Source organism: Rhea americana, unplaced genomic scaffold (assembly GCF_003343005.1).
Source record: "Rhea americana isolate MKP2758 unplaced genomic scaffold, rheAme1 scaffold_39, whole genome shotgun sequence".
NCBI lineage: Eukaryota > Metazoa > Chordata > Aves > Rheiformes > Rheidae > Rhea > Rhea americana.
Genome location: NW_028186523.1, coordinates 6,559,907 through 6,572,995, shown reverse-complemented (window position 1 = coordinate 6,572,995; position 13,089 = coordinate 6,559,907). Strand labels below are relative to the sequence as shown.

At 39.7% G+C, this 13,089-nt stretch overlaps 1 protein-coding gene across 1 annotated transcript in view; it reads left to right on the top strand.

Moving 5' to 3' along the window:
• The first annotated feature begins 142 nt into the window (after positions 1-142).
• The window catches only part of SNTG1 (syntrophin gamma 1), a 337,973-nt gene continuing 325,026 nt past the window's right edge, over positions 143-13,089 (top strand). The window contains exon 1 of the mRNA XM_085313521.1: positions 143-247. The gene's annotated coding sequence lies outside the window, so the exon portion shown is untranslated. The remainder of the gene's footprint in view (positions 248-13,089) is intronic.

Below are 13,089 nucleotides of genomic sequence, written 5' to 3'. Positions count from 1 at the left end.
GGCGCTAGCGGCCCCGAGGCGACGCCGCGGGCATCGGAGCGCGACCGGCCGCGGGCTGCGGCGGAGAGCATGGGCGGCGGGGTCGGGGGCGCGCCGGCCGGGCTCCCTGCGCGCTCCGGCTGAGCCCGGAGATGCCCCGGCCTCTTTGGGAAATATTTTGGAAATCGCTCGGAGAGGTCCGAGGAGGACGAGCGGCTCTGCGCTTCACCAGCCGAGAGGAGGTCGCCCGGCGGGAGCACACAGGCAAGTGAGTGCCCCTTTTTGCTGTCCTTGCGCTGCCTTACCGACATCTCGAGTGACTTTTTGGGGCAGCTTTTGGTTTCCTGCTCGCGGTTTTGGAGGCAGCGGCCCCGGCTGCAGCTTTGGCTCTCGGGCGTTTCGGTGCGGGAGGTTTGTGGCCGGGGTCGCAGCGGTGCAACTCCGCAGAAGTGCGGCGTGGGCAGCCCTCCGGTGCGGGACCTGGCGTGCAGCAGCGGTGTGGCACGGCGGTAAAGTAATCCTGTGCTGCCCACTTCTGCACCTGTAAGAAATGATGCATTATATGTGCTAGTATAAACTATCTTCAGCTTTGTGCTATGCTGTAACTAAATTGTAGGAGTCCCTTTATTGCTTTCCAGCAGTGGCTCTGGGAGCAGAGAGGCAGGGTATGTGTGCAAACGTTTCAGACCTGTTTGAGAGAGTGAAGATAGTGAAGCTAGAGAGTTTGGACCTTTATGGCTTTACTTTTCTTGKGTCTTGCTTGCTGATTTTCTTTTTCTCTGGGATGTTGTTGCTGTGAGGTTGTAGTTTCCCTAGCCTTATTTGTTTGCTTTAGTCCATGGATATTTAGTGTTCTACTGGACATTGCCATGAAACGAAAAGTTGACTGCAATGTGTCTCAGTATACAGAACAGTCAAGGCACTAATTCTGCTCTTGGAGGAACTCTGCTTCAAAGGAACAGACACATAGAGCTGTAATCTCTTGCTCAAAACTCTCAGAACACACCAGTCACACTGCAAAGAATGATTTCTCCTGGTCGCCTTTCCGCACAGATAGTGTGTGAACTAACCAGCCTGTCTACGAAACATCTGTCCCTGAAAGATAGGGGATAAAGAGGTGGATTCTGGGCAGGTGTGGGAGAAGACAGAACTTTAGACCATGTTTAATTAAGTTTACTCTTGCAGATTTCCTTGGTGTCTTCTCTGTGAGTCTGAAAACAACAGTCTTTTACAGTGACCTTGATGTACATCATGGTCTAACACAAAAGCATGGTAGAATAATAAAGAGTTACACAGATTTATAGCTGAACTCTGGCATTTCACTAAGAGCTCAGTCAGTTCCAGTGAACATGGTAGTTTGAGCAGAGGCACGGGGCATGGTGAGTGTGTGGACTTGGGCAAATAACTCTGTAACAGCAATAAAAGCGTAAGGTGTAATGTTGGAAGCATATGCTCCTGCAGAAATATCAATGTGTGTGAAATGTTTGTTGAGTTTTGGATATGTTTTTCTCTCATCTCTAGGAAAAAGTGTGTGTGTGTGGTGAGGAGGAGGGGGCTCACAGCTTCCCAGGTTAATGCACTTTGATTTGTCAGCACTTGTCATCTGGGRGGCTATAAGGAAGGGACTGAAATACACATTTCTCATGGATGCAAAATTAACCTAACAGTTAAAAGGCATTGTGTTGGCAGTACCGTGAACATGTAACTAACTCAAGTTGATAGCAAAAAGTAAGCCTTTCTCGTAATGGTGGATGAAGTTCACTGTGGGTAAGCAGTGGGAGAGGAATGTCGCTCAGTACAGTTTCAGGAGAGCTTTACTGTGGTTCGTATTTCTGACTGTGAAGATACTGCAAAACACAATTAAAATAACTGTTGCTAGGCACTGGGGCACAAACTGGTCCATTATTTAAAACACTAAGCTGCTTTTTGCAGCTTATCAGAAAATGCATATTTTTTTAATCAAAGCATACCTATAGGTTCATTGTAGTAATTCCTTTCTCTGCTGCAGAGTGGCAGGCTTTCACTAAGTGTGTGCAAGGGAGATTGTAAAACACTGAAGCATGCACTGAGCTGGAATTCATTTGAGCTATACATTACATTGATGGTTTACAAAATWAACATAAGTAACTGCTTATACCTGATTATACATATTCAATTTTCAAAAACCACTTATCAGCATTATCACTTCTGATGCAGGTTACAGAGCCCTTTTCTTCCTTTTCTTTTTAGTCTTTCAAACTAATCTAATGCTATACTGTCTTTGCCTAGAGAAAAAGAAAACATAATTTAATGATGTATCATTTGGCTTTTGCAGTATCTTGTCCCATAGCTATGAGATAATCTAATGAAGGTCCCCATCACTGAATTAAAGAACATGCTGCTCTAGACTTTCATTTATAGCCAGATTTTCATTCTGCTCTATGGCCGAAAAACTGAGTTTTCACAGTCTTGTAGGAAAAAAAAAAAAAAAAACGCATTTCTTTATCTGTTGAAAATTTAAAAAGGAGAAAGAAAAATGTGAGGTCTTTAAGGAAATAATTACAAAACAACATCTTTTAACCAAAAATCTTTATTTTTGTGTGTTTTCTTTCTCTTTGAATTGATACTTATCAGAAAGCCTTTCTGTGTATTTATGTTTCTTATTAAAATGCTTGTAGTGATTAATTTTAAAAACTCAGGAGTTTTTAAACCGTCATACAGTTTACTGTAAGGTTGTTTTAGTATTCTCTTTAATGCTCTATATCCTAGTTTGTTTGTATCTTTTGAATCAGATTTCCGAAGTACACTGTGTTCAACTTTATGGCATGCACTTTTATTTTTATACTATGCAAATTAATAGAGAAGATGCTGATTTGATTTAGAAAGTCCAAGGCGAGCTCAGAGATTGCATTCCTTTGCTATCTTTTTTTTATGTCTGCTCAGACATGCTGTTTGGCTTGTCAGATGTAACCTTCATGAATTGAAAAAAATACCTGTAAGTAAAATTGAACATATCAACAKTTAAGGAAGGCTTGTCTAATCAGTCCAGCTCAGTTGAGTGTGTTGTTTCTATTTATTCATCTTCAATCGAATATTAAAAAAGGTAGTTCTTGTTTCTTCTTCACTTTGAAGTGCTTGGATAGGTACCATTTCTTCATGCTTGTAATTCAGCACTGGTCCTTGTGCCTGAGCTACTGAGAACACTATGATACTGTCAAACACTAGTCATCACTAGGTTTGCTTGCATGCATTGTTTAAAGAGGTGAGGAGTTGTAGCAAATAATAGGAAGTGTCAAATGGATTTAATGTATAGTCTTTCTTGTCTCTTCTCATTCCTGTGCTTTCAGTTCAGGTTACCAGAGAGAGGATTAGGTGCGTTGAATCTCAATTTAAGTCTGCTGCATCAACATGTACCTCTGGCAGTCTGCTGTGGCATCATCTCAGGGTGGTTACACATCTGGCTTTCTGTATTTTCCCTGATTTTCTCTGACTTTTATCTACCACAGCTGGAAGAGTGGGAAAGCCTTACTGTCATTGTGGACAACCTAAATCTTCTGCCTTTCTATTCCAGGTCAGAGGAAGGAGAGAAAGCTTTTGTATTAAAAAAAAAAATAATAAAATAGAGAGAAAAAAAAGGTTTAGATGTCTCAAAGATACGACTGGAATCAAGAGCAGTGAATGCAGTGGAGGCACTGTAAGTGAAATTCATATGAATATTTATTATCAAAGGGAGGAATTACCCACCTGAAGGGATAGATGCAGTGAGTGATGTGTCTGCTCCTTATGAAGAAGAGGAGCTATGTGATATGGAAACAAAACTCTGTGTTTTGGTATGCTGCACTTCAGAGGTGACTGTCACTCATTTGGCATTCTGAGCTTTCATCTTCAGTAATTAGCTTGATTTGATGAAAAGACGTGGMGCATTCTGTTACATGATCTCAAAAGTGCAGGAGCCAGAGGCTGTGTTGTTTCTTGAGGACTTGGCCCCATTGATTTATTAAAATAATTGATAGAATAGTAGTAAATAATAAYAACAACAATAATAAGGAAGTGTTTAGGATAAGATTAATTTCATGACATATTCTCCAGTTAACGTGAAAGTAATAGTTAATATGAATTACATAAGTGTAATTGTTCTAAAAGGTGAGGTTTTGCATATAAGACCAAAACAGGGTTGAATGATATTGTTGGGCAAGTTTTGCTGCTCTTCTCAGGTGTTCTGAATGACTTCAGCAATAAGGAATAGGTGGTTTGTGTAGGGCTTCACTGAGGCCTTCCACTGTAAAAAGCAGAAGGTCTCCCCTGCCAGGAGCTGAACATCACATGTCCATTTTGGAGTGAGAGAGGAACTGACCCTGCACAAGCAGCAGAGCTAAATACTGAAGCTGGTGCTCAACATAATTTATTTCAATGGCTACTGAAATTCCAGTGAGAGATATAATGGAGGAAGAGGAGATGGATGATGGTTTACTGCTTTAGTATCTGCATTGATAAAGCATCTGCGAAAGAGCTCATGGATTCAGAGTTGCCATGAATGCAATTAATTGTTGGCTCAATTGATTATTCTGCAAATAGTTATGATCTTTATATAATATCAAGATAGCTGTTTTTTTTTACTGTGGAATACTTGTTACTTCTTGTTAGATATGGGTGTTTCTTGACTCGTTGGGTGAGGTCTTGATTCAAAAGTTTGGTTCAAACCTTTAAAACTGGTAACATTGAACACTTCCAAAGTGCTTATTGCTTGGAGCTTCTGTTAGCAGAGAAGCAACATTTTGTCAGATTATTCTGAACCTTGGGTTTATTACAAGTTTTTGTTCAGTCTCAACATCTTGTTTCAAATAGTGGGCAATTGGCTTTTTTTGTGGATGTTAGAAGTAACTCTGTTTAAGTAAATTTGTGATTTCAACAGCTRTAATACTAAGATCTCAGAAGTCTTCTCAAAGCTTGATATTCATTTATGATAAAATTACTATTATTTGAATTACTGTGATACATTGATTCTTAATCACAGAATTGTTGCTAAAATTCTCCTTATGAAATGCTTTGATGCTCATTCTAAATATATCTTTATTTAAAATTTTGTGAAATAGCTTTTTCTGGTTGCTCCACATAGTAAAAATGTTTTGATTGACTATTTTAACAGTTGTGAATAATGAACTGTATGTTTCAGCTTCGGCAACACAAATGGACATTGATTTTCTTTGGCTTGCTTTTGACCCTTAAAGAAGTAAAGCAATTATGATTATGCTTGCAAAAGAACTCTCTTCTCTCTTTCCTATCATTTTATATATGCTCTAAACAGCATTTGAGAACCCATCTAAGCTAGTCAGATTTTGTTCAAGTGAAAAAGGAGAGGAAAATCATCGACTCTGCCTGCAGTTGTCTGCAAGCTGTAGATTTCATCACATGCAGCTGTCTGCTTGTATCCATTACAGCTGCATCACAGCTCTGTGACCCTGGATGCAGAAGAATTCACAGACAGTTCTTCATACAAATATTTTAATCAGTTATTAAACTGCATACATTTTGGTGGCAATATGTTGTTATGGTCCATGCAGAACGGTTGTTGTGTAATAAAACATACACCAATACATTGGATAGATTGAAGATAGCTTTTGAATACAAATTGAAGATAGATTTTGAATAAAAATCAGCGTCAGGGCTGTGTCCGTAAGGGCTTTCAAATTTGGAGTGTCTCTATTCTAATTCTGTGGATTATGTGTTTTGCTTTTTTATGGGACAACTTTATGAACACAGAGTGTACTATATAACAAAAAAGTACTCTTTTCAAAATCAGCTTTAGGCTTTATAAAATGGAAAAATGGATTTAAAAGCAATCTGGGGTTATAGTTCCAAGAAACRGGGGCTGTTAACGCATTATGAATGTGACATGATTGGCTACCGTCAGGGGTGCAGTTAGTAGCAGGGCTCCCTGTTGGCAAACTAAGCAACTCTATTAATGTAAGTGCAAAAATAACTACTTTATTGCTTTTTCGGCTGAAGCAACTTCTCAGTCAAATACAGTGACATTCATGAAGGAATTTCACTGGAAAAAGCTTGCTGTAACTGTGCTAGCAGTTTGTAGGTGAAGTATAGAGAAATCATGATGTCATCTGAAGGTTATCACCTCTCATTTTCCTTCAAATTACTGAGATTGGGAAAGACCTTCCTGGATAATTGAATGCACAAAAACAGAATTTCTGCACCATGTCATTAGTCTTCCAGCTAGTTAATTCTTAAGCATCTATACTAATGGTTCATCAGATCCTTCCTTTCACAAGTTATTGTATTATGTAGTTGTGATACTGTCCCATTTTTTTCATTCTAATGTCTTAATTGAAATTGCCTACATTTCAGATTATTAATCTCATTTATGCGGCATGTTTTTATTACATTAGATAGCTTCYTAGTACAAGGAAACTGATCTCACTGGTTAGTGTTTGTACATTCTTCTTGTTGTATTAGTGTCTAGCTTCTGGAAATTGCTTATATATGTATATTTTTGCCAGATGTCRTCTTCTAAAACAGCAACTCTGTTTTTGGAAGATGGACTATGTAAATACTTATTGCGTGCTTTGAAAATGGAGAGAACCAGGTTTCAACATTTGTGATTTGGTACTTCTGTTTATCTCAATATCCCTATTCAACATGCCCTTTCAGGTACATCTTATTACCTCTTTTTTTCACCTCTTCATCATGACATTATAGTCCTTTGTATATTGATGTTGCTGTGTTACTTTTTCTTGAAATGAAATTCTCAAGATTAATATGTAGCCTTATTTCTTTTCCTCATATAGTATAGTTTCTATCCCATTGATTGTTTTCTCAAGTCTGTGATTATATCTTTTTTGCGTTTTGCTTCTGTGGGTCTTTATACAACCCAGTATATTACCTGTTGCATTCCRTGTGTTTGCACAACTAAGTCTCTGACTTTTCCTTTGTGAAACAGGCTTTGGCTTTTATAATTATCCTTTGTTATTATATATTAGCTGCAGCTGTATAATGACAGCAAAGGCATCCTTTTTCATGGAAAAGCATTTTGGGAAATTGGAAAATAAAATATTTTGGGGACTAGTTCAGTATTGACAAATTGCAAGAACATCATACAGATTTTGTGACAGAGGCATGCAGAGGAAAGTGTGCAGAAAGTATGCAGGTACTAGAACAGTCGAGAAGAATTTCTGAGGTAAAATATGAACTCAAATGTTGTGTTTTGTTACTTTTTTTTGTTTCTGCCTTGCCTCTTTTTTCCTTTCCAAAATGAACTTGTGCTGGACTTTGCTATCAGTTATCAGGAGGAAGTCTAGTGAAGCCAGTACATTCAAGGCATTTCTTTGTAGGTAGTGAATCTAATCAGAGAAATCTGGACAGGCTTCTTGCACCCCCCCAAAAAAAATGATTTAATGAATTTTCAGGCTGGTATAGCTCCCTGCTAAGCTCCTGATGCCTAAAGGCGTTTCATATTGCACGATGGGTCTGTATCTACTGGAGAGAAACACTTCACCTAAAACATGTCAACACTTTTGCAAGAGGCAGTCCTCAGAAAATAGCAGTGGCTACACCTGATTACGTTATTTTCTAAAAAAACTTGTAAGAGTGTTTGCTATGATAGATTCAAGCAGGAATGCCTTTTGATTATTTTATTCTGTGTTCAGATTCAAGAAATGTTTATATTCTAGGGGCATTGTGGACTGATGCCTTCCTATCCTATAAAAGTATATGAGGGAAGAATCAAATATGTTTTCTACTGCGGAATAATAAGGTAGAATTAAGTCTTGATCTGAAGTGCCTACTTGAGAAATATCCCTAAACACAATGTGTGCCCTCTAGTATGAATGGACAAGATATGATAACTTRCCACAAGAAATCATAGTAAGGTACTTGGTGTATATATGCAGGTATGGATATCTAAATGTGCTTTCTTCTATATTTGTAATCGTTGACCTTAGATATTGTAACTATAGAGAGAGACAGAGACCTTTGATGGGAATTCCTCATCCTAATTATGCATCCTATGGGGAACATCAGTGATAAAGCCAGGAGGTATTCTTTGAACTTCAATACTGAAACCCTAAAGTAAGCTACTAGCATCTTTTTCCTATTTCTCTGTTACATTAAATTATTTAAATAAAACTCTACTTATGTTGGCAAAATGTTTACCAGATACAGTAGCAGCTTTTAATGACTTATTATTGTGTTATGTTATGAAGTGCATCAGTAATGACCATTAAGCAGATAGAATGACAACCTCCTTGTGTGATGAGATGCTGATAAGATGTCACTTGCAGGTGTTCATTAGAAAGAACAGCAGAAAGTGTTTAAGAGTACTGATAGGGAATGCTGCTGCTTTTCTCTCTGGATTTATTTTTTTTCTGCCTTTAGCTATTAGCAGCATAAAATGAAATAACTTTTTTCCCTATTAGTTACTGCCAGGGTGTTACCTGATGCCATTTATGCATGGGTATACAGCAGCATGCATTCTTTACAGTTATTTGATGGCCACAGGACTGATACTACTAATTGAGATAGTAAATGTAATAGACTGTGTGAAAGAAAGCAGAAAATACAGTGGTTTTGCTTCTGCATTCTTTATGCTGTGATAGAGAGAGGATACGTATGATTCTTATAAAGAGGAAAGGCTGAGTAGCTGCATTCCTTGAGGGGTTTGCACCTATCTCACCAAACATCTTGCTTCTGTCCTTCTTACAGCCCTCTGTCCTTGAGGGGAAAGAATGGTGTTTCCCAAGATTGTACTTGTTCAGGAATTGAAATACATCATTGAAATACACACTTACTGTTAATGCACAGGAGCTCTGCCAGAAGCACGTTGCCTGTCCCTCTGAGAATTGTTTGGGAAAGAYTGAAGCTTTCGTTATAGTCCAGAAGTCCTATCCTGGAATGTCCTGGAAGTTCCCTATATTTAAAGCAGGACTTCATGYGCAGGAATTCGGTGACATCCTTAAGTAGACTATAGCAATCATATCGCTTACATCTACAGGCCCATTTGAGCATGTAGTTGGGATGCTCTTAAAGCTATCTGAGAGTTGGTCTCTTGATGTGCAGAAAGCAAAGTAGAAATTGGTGAAGCCCTCAGGTTGTCTCACTCTCACAGGAAGCATGCAGAGGTGAAATAAAAGGCATCAGGATTTCTCTTCCTTTTGCTGTCTCATATTAGTATATGCATGTGTCTCTGGCCCAGGATAAATGCTGCARTAAATTGGGCTTTATGCACACACCTGTTCTTACAGTAGGCTCTACAGGGCCCCAAATCAGTGGAGACTAAGCAGAGTTACGGATCTTATTTCACAACTCTGATTTCCTGAGAGAAATTGTCTTGATGCCTTCCTTTCCAGCTAGTAGAGCTGGAACAAATAGCTAGAACCACCTCTAAAGGCAACATTAAAATATAAAATGATTATGAGGTTTCTAAATACTTATTCCACTTCTGAAAACGTAGATGAGAAGGAGGCTACTTTCATGGTACAAGTGTCAATATTACTTCAGTTATAAAGTGATACACCAGATAATTTGCTGCCATCAAGTGAAGAATATAAGTTTATCTTTTCTGCATGATGAAAAGTATTTTAGATCTTTCTACAGATAGAATCTCTCTGCAGGCATTTGAAGTGCTGGGAAAAAAACTCTACACAAAAACTCAAAAGTGTTGCAATTACAGCAAAATACTTCATTTTGCAGGTTTGTGGCATGTAGATAGTTGGAAATGCTACTTSAGGGAAAGCTAGTCTTTTTTTTTTWWAAATATACATCTGTAGTAGTAACCTATATTTATGAATGTATAAACTGTCCTACTGTGTATTCAAAACCTATGTTTTTGCCCAAACCACCCATCTGTTTGCTCATCAAAGCTTTTTGTTAGCTAAGCTTAAAAAGAAGATGTAATTATATAAGTCCCATCTTTTATTTAAAAGATTTTTTTAACACTATCCCTATGAAATACACTCTTAGATTTAAAAATTATGAGAAAAAAAAAACTTAAAACATGCTTTTAAAATACCATAGGGAGTAGTGTTAGACATCAAAATTATAGTCTTTTCTACAAGCTGATTGTTTTCACACTAGCAGGGCATATTTAGGATGCAGATTAAGGGCAGTATTTGACCTTTGAGKTTTTGACTATGCAAACAAATCCACCAAAGTGAGTACACATGTAAGATGTTTTAGATTAGGAATAAAGCTGTATACTAAAAACATCTGCCTATACAGCCTGTGATTTATGATGAGAATCCCTCTAGAGACTGCAGTCGAATATCTGGAGTGATAAATTGTTTAAAAGTTTAAAATAAAGGAAAGAAAAAAAATCAACAAGGAAGTAACATATAAAAATAATTACTGTAGGCAAAATCGTAGCTCAGATTCATATTCAGCCATAAGCTGGCTTGGGAACCTGCACAGCCAGGTGTCTTATTACCGAATGTACAAAAAGGACTGTGCATGATGTACTGAATAATGCTAATTGAGAAGAGGCATTTGCCCTCTCAGTTGTCTCGCTATTTTTCCTGCTCCTCCTAGATCCACAGATCAGGTTGAATTTAAGCTCTGGACCTATGGAGAATCTCTGGAYCTAGCATGTAAAATATTCATAGCAATGCTACGTGACATTGGTTCCAGCAGTATCCTATTTGTGTGTACTGGATGAAAGCAAGATTGGTCAAAGAGTTGTCTTCTTCTCAACTCCAGTATCTTGTCCTTTTTTATCAGATCTAATCATGTTTGTTTATTTGATAAAACAGGTCCAGTATTTTTTTTTAATGGCTTCTCATTTACCAGGTTATGAAAGTTCATATTTTAAGTCAGTGATGGTTTGATTTTTCATCTGCTTGTGTACATGGCATTATTTATGCAATGCTCTGTGATAGAGTCAAATAGAGAACTGAGAAGAGTCCGAGTTACCCTTTGTGCCTGAATACAGCCTGAAACTGCCTGAGTACTTAACTGAACAACAACAACAACAAAGATCTGATTGTTATAGGTTATAAAATATAAAGCAGTGGTTTTTTTAAGATGGCAGACCTGATGCCTTGCACGCAGCAAGTAGCCAAAGTGAGGGATATTGCTCCCCATCACCAGAAGGCTTCCCACTCCTGTTGTTGCTGGAGTGGGGACGCTGTGTGTTGTTCCCTCTGTATACATAAATGGTTCTTGGGATGATCTTCCTCCTAGTCTTTCTGCTGATTTCTCTAGCAGCCTGCATATGCTTGCTTAGAACAAGAATGCAAATGTTTTTTCAGGGCATGACAGGCATGGCATGTGACTGAATCAGCTCTGCCTTTCTTGGCCAGAGGCCCATTAGTCTGGGAAGTCTTTGATTTGCTGAAGTGCACAAGGCAGTTTATAAAGATTGAAATGATTTATATGACTGTCCCTTCTGTCTAAGTAGTTACCTGTTATCTGGGGCTTTGCTGGAACATTCCCTTTAAAAGAAAGGGGGTGATGCATATCAGAGATTTCTGTGGTGACATCCTTTTTATTTGCAAAGATTGAACATAGCATTTCCCGTTACACAGCAGTGAGCACATTGCAGATAATAATTTGCAGAGAAAACCCACTTGCTGCCTTTGCAACGAGCGTTGTGCCCCACAAAGCTTGGGCACTGTTTCTGCTCGCATTGGTGCAATGTCTCTTCCTATCTCCCTCTCTGTGCGCTATGGCCGATCAGTCCTTTAGCTCCAATTTTTACAGTAGTCAGCGCTGGAAAAGTCGTGCATTACGTTCATCCTGGCCATCTCTTTAGGTGGTAGCTGCTTCCAGGAGAGATGCAATTAGCCTTGATTATYACAGGCCCTGGTTCTCATGGGGACTTCAACCACCCTGACATCTGCTGGGGGGACAACACAGCAAGGCACAAACAATCCAGGAGGGTTCTGCAATGCATTGATGATAACTTCTTGTCACAAATGGTGGAGGAGCCTACAAGGAAGGGTGTCCTGCTGGACCTTGTCCTTACCAACAGAGAGGGACTGGTTAGAGATGCGAAGGCTGGGGGCAGCCTTGGCTGCAGTGACCATGAGATGGTGGAGTTCAGGATCCTGCAGGAAAGAAGTAAGGCAACAAGCAGGAYTGCAACCCTGGACTTCAGGAGARCRGACTTTGGGCTCCTCAGAGACCTACTTCGTGGAATTTCCTGGGAAAAGGCCCTAGAAGGAAGGGGTTTCCAGGAGAGCTGGTTAGTATTCAAACCTYACTTACTCCAAGCCCAAGAGTGGTGCATCCCTATGAGTAAGAAGTGCAGCAAGAGGGGCAGGAGACCTGGATGAGTGAACAAGGAGCTCTTGGCCAAATTCAGACAGAAGAAGAAAGTACACAGAACGTGGGAGAGGGGACAGGCTACTTGGGAGAATTACAGGAATGCAGTCAGAGTATGTAGAGATGCGGCGAGGAAGGCTAAGGCCCAGTTGGAATTGAGTCTGGCAAGGGATGTCAAGGACAACAGGAAGGGCTTCTTCAAATACATCAGCAGCAAGAGGACTAGGGAAAATGTGGGCCTGCTCCTGAATGGGGCGGGTGCCCTGGTGACAAGGGATACAGAGAAGGCAGAATTACTGAATGCCTTCTTTGCTTCAGTCTTCCCTGCTAAGGGCAGCCCCCAGGAGTCCTGTASCCTGSAYGTGAGGGAGCAAGTCTGGAGAAGGGAAGACTTTCCTTTGGTTGAGGAGGAAAGGATTAGAGACCATCTGGGCAGGCTAGAYATCCACAAATYCATGGGCCTGGATGGGATACATGGGCCCACGGGTACTGAGGGAGCTGGTGGATGTTCCTGCCAGGCTGCTCTCTGTCATCTTTGAAAGGTCCTGGAGAACTGGAGAGGTGCCTGAGGACTGGAAGAAAGCCAGTGTCACTCCAGTCTTCAAGAAGGGCAAGAAGGAGGACCCTGGCAACTATAGGTCGGTCAGCCTCACCTCCATCCCTGGAAAGGTGATGGAACAGCTCCTTCTGGAAGTCATCTCCAGACATATGGAGGAGAAGATGATGATCAGGAGTAGTCAACATGGATTTACCAAGGGGATTGATTTACCAACAGTTTAACTAGTTTTATATAATCCAGTGAGGTCTTAACATAATTTTGGAGCAAATGAAACTTTCCATTTTTTCATTTTTTTTTCTGCTAAT